This window comes from Neophocaena asiaeorientalis, unplaced genomic scaffold (assembly GCF_003031525.2).
Source record: "Neophocaena asiaeorientalis asiaeorientalis breed wild unplaced genomic scaffold, Neophocaena_asiaeorientalis_V1.1 scaffold177, whole genome shotgun sequence".
NCBI lineage: Eukaryota > Metazoa > Chordata > Mammalia > Artiodactyla > Phocoenidae > Neophocaena > Neophocaena asiaeorientalis.
This window is the reverse complement of record NW_020172779.1, coordinates 23,176-31,923: the sequence shown is the minus strand read 5'-3', so window position 1 is coordinate 31,923 and position 8,748 is coordinate 23,176. Positions and strand designations below refer to the sequence as shown.

General features: G+C 36.1%; 2 pseudogenes; both read left to right on the top strand.

Moving 5' to 3' along the window:
- The first annotated feature begins 349 nt into the window (after nt 1-349).
- On the top strand, nt 350-448 carry LOC112397216 (uncharacterized; annotated as a pseudogene).
- A 1,110-nt stretch (nt 449-1,558) lies between these two features.
- LOC112397215 (uncharacterized) lies at nt 1,559-1,657 on the top strand (annotated as a pseudogene).
- The last annotated feature ends 7,091 nt before the right edge of the window (nt 1,658-8,748 follow it).

The following is an 8,748-nucleotide window of genomic DNA, read 5'->3' as shown; positions in this document are numbered from 1 at the left end:
CCAATTATTCAAAGCAAGTTATATGACCAAGTCCAGCATCAAAGAGTAGCAAATATTACTTAACCCATGTAAGTAGTAGGCAGAGTATTTACAAAAATAATATAGTGCAAAAACCACATCATTACTAGTTTTCTTTCAATAAAATATCCTCCGTGCATTCTACTGAAATTCTTATGGCTTTCTCTTATCTGAATATGTTTCTGAATTAAAGAACACTTATTAAATTATATTTTTGTACCAGTTATCACAGTCCACTACCTTGATTTCTAATATTTTAGCTGCTCATAGAGCAGATGTTTGTAATAATGTAAGTTTACCTTATCTGCAGTAACTCAAGACAGAATATCAAGTGCTCACTTGCACAGCACATATGCTAAAATTAGAATACAGATTAGCATGGTTCCTGAACAAGGATGACATGCAAATTCATGAAGCTTTCTTTTGTTTGTAACAAGTAGTAAATAAACTATAGAATAATATATAGAGTAATATTATACTACAGTCAAATAATATGATAAATGTTGCTTCAATGTCAACCATGTTACAATATACAAGTGTATCAAAGTAGCATGTTATATACCAATTTACAAAATGTAACATGTTAAATATGTCAAATTTTTTTAAAAAGACAAGGTATTGTTTTTACATTTCATTGTTTTTTCTTTATTTTGAAATGTTTTCTTTATTTTTCTTTAAACCACTCTTCAGAGGTAGAATCCAGAAGTAGATATATGAAAAATACACAGATATAACACAAGGTATGATTTATTAGTGTTGAAAAACAGCACAAAAACTGTGTTCGGGGAAACAGATATAAGTTGATAAATAATTGATGCTTTCAGAGAAATGTGTCATTTGAAGAGGACCGTGAAAGATAAGCTTTAAAAAGGGTATGAGGATGCTAGGCTAAGGAAATCTGATGTGTCAAGACATTGTAAAAAAGATGAATGTTTCAGTGTGTCTTGAATTCAGTGCAATCAGTTAGTTATTGCCATATAAAGGCAGCAAAATTCTTAAAGTTCATTGTGTTAAAACCACTGCCATTTATTCAGAATAGATTTAGGCTAGGAAAAGATAGGAATAATGATTTCTGCCCCCAAAGTTTATATCTTTCTCCTGGGCTCAGTAGTCAACATGGACATGATTTTCTCATGGTTGTGAAAGGGACGTGAGAGCAACTCTCAGCTTTTGTCACATCTGCCAACATCCAATTATTCAAAGCAAGTTATATGACCAAGTCCAGCATCAAAGAATAGCAAATATTACTTAACCCATATAAGTAGTAGGCAGAGTGAGTATTTACAAAAATAATATAGTGCAAAAACCACATCATTACTAGTTTTCTTTTAATAATATCCTCCGTGCATTCTACTGAAATTCTTATGGCTTTCTCTTATCTGAATATGTTTCTGAATTAAAGAACACTTATTAAATTATATTTTTGTACCAGTTATCACAGTCCACTACCTTGATTTCTAATATTTTAGCTGCTCATAGAGCAGATGTTTGTAATAATGTAAGTTTACCTTATCTGCAGTAACTCAAGACAGAATATCAAGTGCTCACTTGCACAGCACATATGCTAAAATTAGAATACAGATTAGCATGGTTCCTGAACAAGGATGACATGCAAATTCATGAAGCTTTCTTTTGTTTGTAACAAGTAGTAAATAAACTATAGAATAATAAATATATAGAGTAACATTATACTACAGTCAAATAATATGATAAATGTTGCTTCAATGTCAACCATGTTACAATATACAAGTGTATCAAAGTAGCATGTTATATACCAATTTACAAAATGTAACATGTTAAATATGTCAAATTTTTTTAAAAAGACAAGGTATTGTTTTTACATTTCATTGTTTTTTCTTTATTTTGAAATGTTTTCTTTATTTTTCTTTCTTTTGAAATGTTTTTCTTTATTTTGAAATGTAAAACTGAAACTGAACAATGACCAGTGGGAGAAACTTATTTAAATGATTCATTTTACCTAGAAAATACCATGATAGCTGAATATGGTTCTAAACAACATTTTCCACTCAGTTCTTAGAGAGAACTGTAACTTCAATTAAAAATACACCTGGGGCTTCCCTGGTGGCGCAGTGGTTGAGAGTCTGCCTGCGGATGCAGGGGACACGAGTTCGTGTCCTAGTCCGGGAGGATCCCACATGCCGCGGAGCGGCTAGGCTAGGCCCATGAGCCATGGCAGCTGAGCCTGTGCGTCCAGAGCCTGTGCTCCGCAACGGGAGAGGCCACAATAGTGAGAGGCCCGCGTAACGTAAAAAAAAAAAAAAAAAAGAATGCTTTTTGATATAATAGGAAGCACTTAGGCAAAATAATATAGTCCAATCTTAGCATATCTAATAGCTTGAAACACAAGGTGCATCTTCTAAGAAGTCTATATCCCAAAGTCAGTGTCTTTGTGCAGGATTTCAAACTTATGTCTAGTTATTGATGTTCAGAGAATCATATTCCACTGATAGAAACTTCTAGCTTTCCTAATATGTTTCCATGGAACATAATTCCATGCATACTCTCAGGTACTTTCCAGGGAGAATATCGGTAGGTTTAAAAATGTGGTATGTTAAGATATATTGCACTGATGTGCAGGTTCATCTTTCTGTTAGGTTGCCATTATTTGCTCAGGGGAGACTTCAAATGCTAACATAAGGTGCTTTGAACTTGTAAGATCTGTAAGGTTGAGATTTCTCACACAAATCATAAATAAGAAAAATAAGGTATCTGGCTCCAAATATATGTAAATGATGGAAATCATCAATCTCTCTAAAAGATATATTATGTTTTCTAATAACAACTCCAGAATGTGGTTTTTTTGTTTGTTTGTTTGTTTTGCGGTACGTGGGCCTCTCACTGTTGTGGCCTCTCCTGTTGTGCAGCACAGGTTCCGGACGTGCAGGCTCAGCAGCCGTGTCTCACGGGCCTAGCCGCTCCGTGGCATGTGGGATCTTCCTGGACCAGGGCACGAACCCATGTCCCCTGCATCGACAGGCAGACTCTCAACCACTGCATCACCAGGGAAGCCCAGAATGTGTTTGTAAAGTTGATTTTTTTATATTGCTTCTAATGAAAGATTTTTAAACATACCAATGCTAATTTTTTTTGAATTTTATTTTATTTATACAGCAGGTTCTTATTAGTTATCCATTTTATACATATTAGTGTATATATGTCAATCCCAATCTCCCAATTCATCACACCACCACCACCCTCCACCACTCTCCCAGCTTGATGTCCATATGTTTGTTCTCTACATCTGTGTCTCTATTTCTGCCCTGCAAACTGGTTCATCGATATCATTTTTCTAGGTTCCACATATATGCATTCTTTGAATTTTATTTTATTTATACAGCAGGTTCTTATTAGTTATCCATTTTATACATATTAGTGTATATATGTCAATCCCAATCTCCCAATTCATCACACCACCACCACCCTCCACCACTCTCCCAGCTTGATGTCCATATGTTTGTTCTCTACATCTGTGTCTCTATTTCTGCCCTGCAAACTGGTTCATCGATATCATTTTTCTAGGTTCCACATACATGCATTCATATACAATATTTGTTTTTCTCCTTCTAACTTACTTCACTCTGTATGACAGCCTCTAGATACATCCACGTCTCTACAAATGACCCAATTTCGTTCCTTTTCATGGCTGAGTAATATTCCATTGTATATATGTACCACATCTTCTTTATCCATTCATCTGTTGATGGGCATTTAGGTTGCTTCCATTACTGGCTATTGTAAACAGAGCTGTAATGATTCCTCTCCAGCATTTGTTGTTTGTAGATTTTCTGATGATGTCCATTCTAACTGGTGTGAGGTGATACCTCATTGTAGTTTTGATTTGCATTTCTCTAATAATTAGTGATGTTGAGCAGCTTTTCATGTGCTTCGTGGCCATCTGTATGCCTTCTTTGAGAAATGTCTATTTAGGTCCTCTGCCCATTTTTGGATTGCATTGTTTGCTTTTTAAATACTGAGCTGCATGAGCTGTTTATATATTTTGGAGATTAATCCTTTGTCCATTGATGCATTTGCAAATATTTTCACCCATTCTGAGGGTCGTCTTTTCATCTTGTTTGCAGTTTCCTTTGCTTTGCAAAAGCTTTTAAGTTTCATTAGGTCCCATTTGTTTATTTTTGTTTTTATTTCCATTGCTCTAGGAGGTGGATCAAAAAAGATCTTGCTGTGGATTTATGTCAAAGGGTGTTCTTCCTATGTTTTCCTGTAAAAGTTTATAGTGTCCAGTCTTACATTTAGGTCTCTAATCCAATTTGAGTTTTTTTGTGTGTATGGTGTTAGGGAGTGTTCTAATCTCATTCTTTACATGTAGTTGTCCAGTTTTCCCAGCACAACTTATTGAAGAGACTTCCTTTTCTCCATTGTATATCCTTACCTCCTTTGTCACAGATTAGTTGACCATAGGTGCATGGGTTTATCTCTGGGCTTTCTATCCTGTTCCATTGATCTATATTACTATTTTTGTGCCAGGACCATATTGTCTTCATTACTGTAGCTTTGTAGTATAGTCTGAAGTCAGGGAGTCTGATTCCTCCAGCTCCATTTTTTTCCCTCAAAGATGCTTTGGCTATTGGGGGTCTTTTGTGTCTCCATACAAATTTTAAGATTTTTTGTTCTGATTCCATAAAAAAGGCCATTGGTAATTTGATAGGGGTTGCATTGAATCTGTAGATTGATTTGGGTAGTATAGTCATTTTCACAATGCTGATTCTTCCAATTCAAGAACATGGTATAACTCTCCATCTGTTGGTATCATCTTGAATTTTTTTCATCAGTGTATTATAGTTTTCTGCATACCAGTCTTTTGTCTCCCTAGGTAGGTTTATCCCTAGGTATTTTATTCTTCTTGTTTCAGTAGTAAAGGGGAGTGTTTCCTTAATCTCTCTTTCAGAATTTTCATCATTAGTGTATAGGAATGCAAGAGATTTCTGTACATTTTGTATCCTGCAACTTTACAAAATTCATTGAATAGCTCCAGTAGTTTTCTGGTGACATCTTAAGGATTTTCTATGTACACTATCATGTCTTCTGCAGACAGAGACAGATTTACTTCTTTTCCAATTTGGATTCCTTTTTCTTCTCTGATTGTTGTGACTAGGACTTCCAATACTGTGTTGAGTAATGTTGGCAGGAGTAGACATCCTTGTCTTCTTCCTGATCTTAGAAGAAATGCTTCCACTTTTTAACCATTGAGAATAATGTTTGCTGTGGGTTTGTCGTATATGTCCTTTACTATGTTGAGGTAGGTTCCCTCTATCCCCACTTTCTGGAGAGTTTTTATGATAAATTGGTGTTGAATTTTGTCAAAAGCTTTTTCTGCATCTATTGAGATGATCATATGGTTTTTATTCTTCAATTTATTAATATGGTGTATCACATTGATTGATTTGCATATATTGAAGAAAACTTGCATCCCTGTGATAAATCCCACTTAATCATGGTGTATGATCCTTTTAATGTGTTGGTAAATTCTGTCTGCTAGTATTTTGTTGAGGATTTTTGCATCTATATTCATCAGTGATATTGGTCTGTAATTTGCGTTTTTTGTAGTATCTTTGTCTGGTTTTGGTATCAGGGTGATGGTGGCCTTATAGAATGAGTTTGGGAGTGTTCCTTCCTCTGCAATTTTTGGAAAATTTTGAGAAGGATGGGTGTTAGCTCTTCTCTAAATGCTTGACAGAATTCACCTGTGAAGCCATCTGGTCCTGGACTTTTGTTTGTTGGAAGATTTTTTTTTTTTTTTTTTTGCGGCACATGGGCCTCTCACCATTGTGGCCTCTCCTGTTTTGGAGCACAGGCTCCGGACACGCAGGCCCAGCAGCCATGGCTCACAGGCCCACCCACTCCATGGCATGTGGGATCCTCCTGGAACGGGGCACAAACCCATGTCCCCTGCATCAGCAGGCGGACTCTCAATCACTGCACCACTAGGGAAGCCCCTGTTGGAAGATTTTTTTTTTTTCTTTTTCCTGCGGCATGTGGGCGTCTCACTGTTGTGGCCTCTCCCGTTGTGGTGCATAGACTCCGGACACGCAGGCTCAGTGGCCATGGCTCATGGGCTTAGCTGCTCCGTGGCATGTGGGATCTTTCCAGACTGGGGCATGAACCCGTGTCCCCTGCATCGGCAGGCAGACTCTCAACCACTGCACCACCAAGTAAGCCCCCCGTTGGAAGATTTTTAATCACAGCTTCAATTTCATTACTTGTAATTGTTCTGTTCATATTTTCTATTTCTTCCTGGTTCAGTCTTGGAAGGTTATACCTTTCTAAGAACTTGTCCATTTCTTTCAGTTTGTTCATTTTATTGGCATAGAGTTGCTTGGAGTAGTTCTTAGGATGCTTTGTATTTCTGTGGTGACTTTTGTAACTTCTCCTTTTCCATTTCTAATTTTATTGATTTGAATCCTCTCCCTCTTTTTCTTGATGAGTCTGGCTAATGGTTTATGAATTTTGTTTATCTTCTCAAAGAACCAGCTTTTAGTTTTATTGATCTTTGTATTGTTTTTTTGTTTCTATTTCATTTATTTCTGCTCTGATCTTTATGATTTCTTTCCTTCTACTAACTTTGGGTTTTGTTTGTTCTTCTTTCTCTAGTTCCTTTAGGTGTACGGTTAGATTGTTTGAGATTTTTCTTGTTTCTTGAGGTAGGCTTGTACTGCTATAAACTTCCCTCTTAGAACTGCTTTTGCTGCATCCCATAGGTTTTGGATCTACGTGTTTTCATTGTAATTTGTCTCTAGGTATTTTTTAATTTCCTTTTTGATTTCTTCAGTGATCTCTTGGTTATTTAGTAACATATTGTTTAGCCTCCATGTGTTCGTGTTTCATACGTTTTTTCCCCTGTAATTGATTTCTAATCTCAGAGCATTATAGTCAGAAAAGATGCTTGATATGATTTCAATTTTCTTAAATTTACTAAGGCTTGATTTGTGACCCAAGATGTAATCTATCATGTAGAATTTTCCATGTGCACTTGAGAAGAAAGTGTAATCTGCTGTTTTGGGATGGAATGTCCTATAAATATCAGTTAAATCTATCTGGTCTATTGTGTCTTTTAAAGCTTGTGTTTTGTTATTAGTTTTCTGTTTGGATGATATGTCCCTTGGCATAACTAGGGTGTTGAAGTCCCCCAGTATTATTGTGTTACTGGCGATTTCCTCTTTTATAGCTGTTACCAATTGCCTTATGTATTGAGCTGTTCCTATGTTGGGTGCATATATATTTATAATTGTTATATCTTTTTCTTGGATTGATCTCTTGATCAGTATGTAGTGTCCTTCCTTGTCTCTTGTAACATTCTTAGTTTTAAAGTCTATTTTACCTGATATGAGTATTGTTACTCCAGCTTTCTTTTGATTTCCATTTGCATGGAATATCTTTTTCCATCCCGTCACTTTCAGTCTGTATGTGTCCATAGGTCTGAACTGGGTCTCTTGTGGACAGCATATAGATGGGTCTTGTTTTGTGTCCATTCAGCAAGCCTGTGTCTTTTTGTTGGAGCATTTAATCCATTCACATTTATGGTAATTATCGATATGTATGTTCTTATTACCATTTTCTTCATTGTTATGGTCCTTTACTTCTCTTGTGTTTCCCACTTAGAGAAATTCCTTTAGCATTTGTTGTAGAACTGGTTTGGTGGTACTGAATTCTCTTAGCTTTTGCTTGTCTGTAAAGTTTTTGATTTCTCCATAAATTTGAATGAGATCCTTGCTGGGTAGAGTACTCATGGTCATAGGTTCTTCCCTTTCATCATTTTAAATATATCATGGCACTTTCTTCTGGCTTGTAGAGTTTCTGCTGAGAAATCACCTGTTAACTTTATGGGAGTCCCCTTGTATGTTATTTGTTATTTTTCCCTTGTTGCTTTCAGTAATTTTTCTTTAATTTTTGCCAGTTTGATTACTATGTGTCTCAGCATATTTCTCCTTGGGTTTATCCTGTATGGGACTCTGTGCTTCCTGGACTTGGGTGGTTATTTCCTTTCCCATGTTAGGCAAGTTTTTGACTATAATTTCTTCAAATATTTTCTCGGGTCTTTTCTCTCCATCTTCTCCTTCTGGGACCCCTGTAATGTGAATGTTATTGCATTTAATGTTGTCCCAGAAGTCTCTTAGGCTGTCTTCATTTCTTTTCATTCTTTTGTCTTTATTCTGTTCCACAGCAGTGAATTCCACCATTCTGTTTTCCAGGTCACTTCTCCGTTCTTCTGCCTCAGTTATTCTGCTATTGATTCTTTCTAGTGTACTTTTCATTTCAGTTATTGTATTGTTCATCTGTTTGTTTGTTCTTTAATTCTTCTAGGTCTTTGTTAAACATTTCTTGCGTCTTCTTGATCTTTGCCTCCATTCTTTTTCTGAAGTCCCGGATCATCTTCACTATCATTATTCTGAATTCTTTTTCTGGAAGGTTGCCTATCTCCACTTCATTTAGTTGTTTTTCAGTGGTTTTATCTTGTTCCTTCATTTTGCACTAAGTCCTCTGCCTTTCTGTGAATGTGGTTTTCGTTCCACAGGCTGCAAGATTATAGTTGTTCTTTCTTCTGCTGTCTGCCCTCTGGTGGATGAGGCTATCTAAGAGGCTTGTCTGAAGTTGATTTTTTAGTCCACACATTTTTATGTGTATGGCCAATAAAAGAGTGTGTAACTTACTATATTAAAGCAAGCAAGAAACTTGATTTATATATATATATAT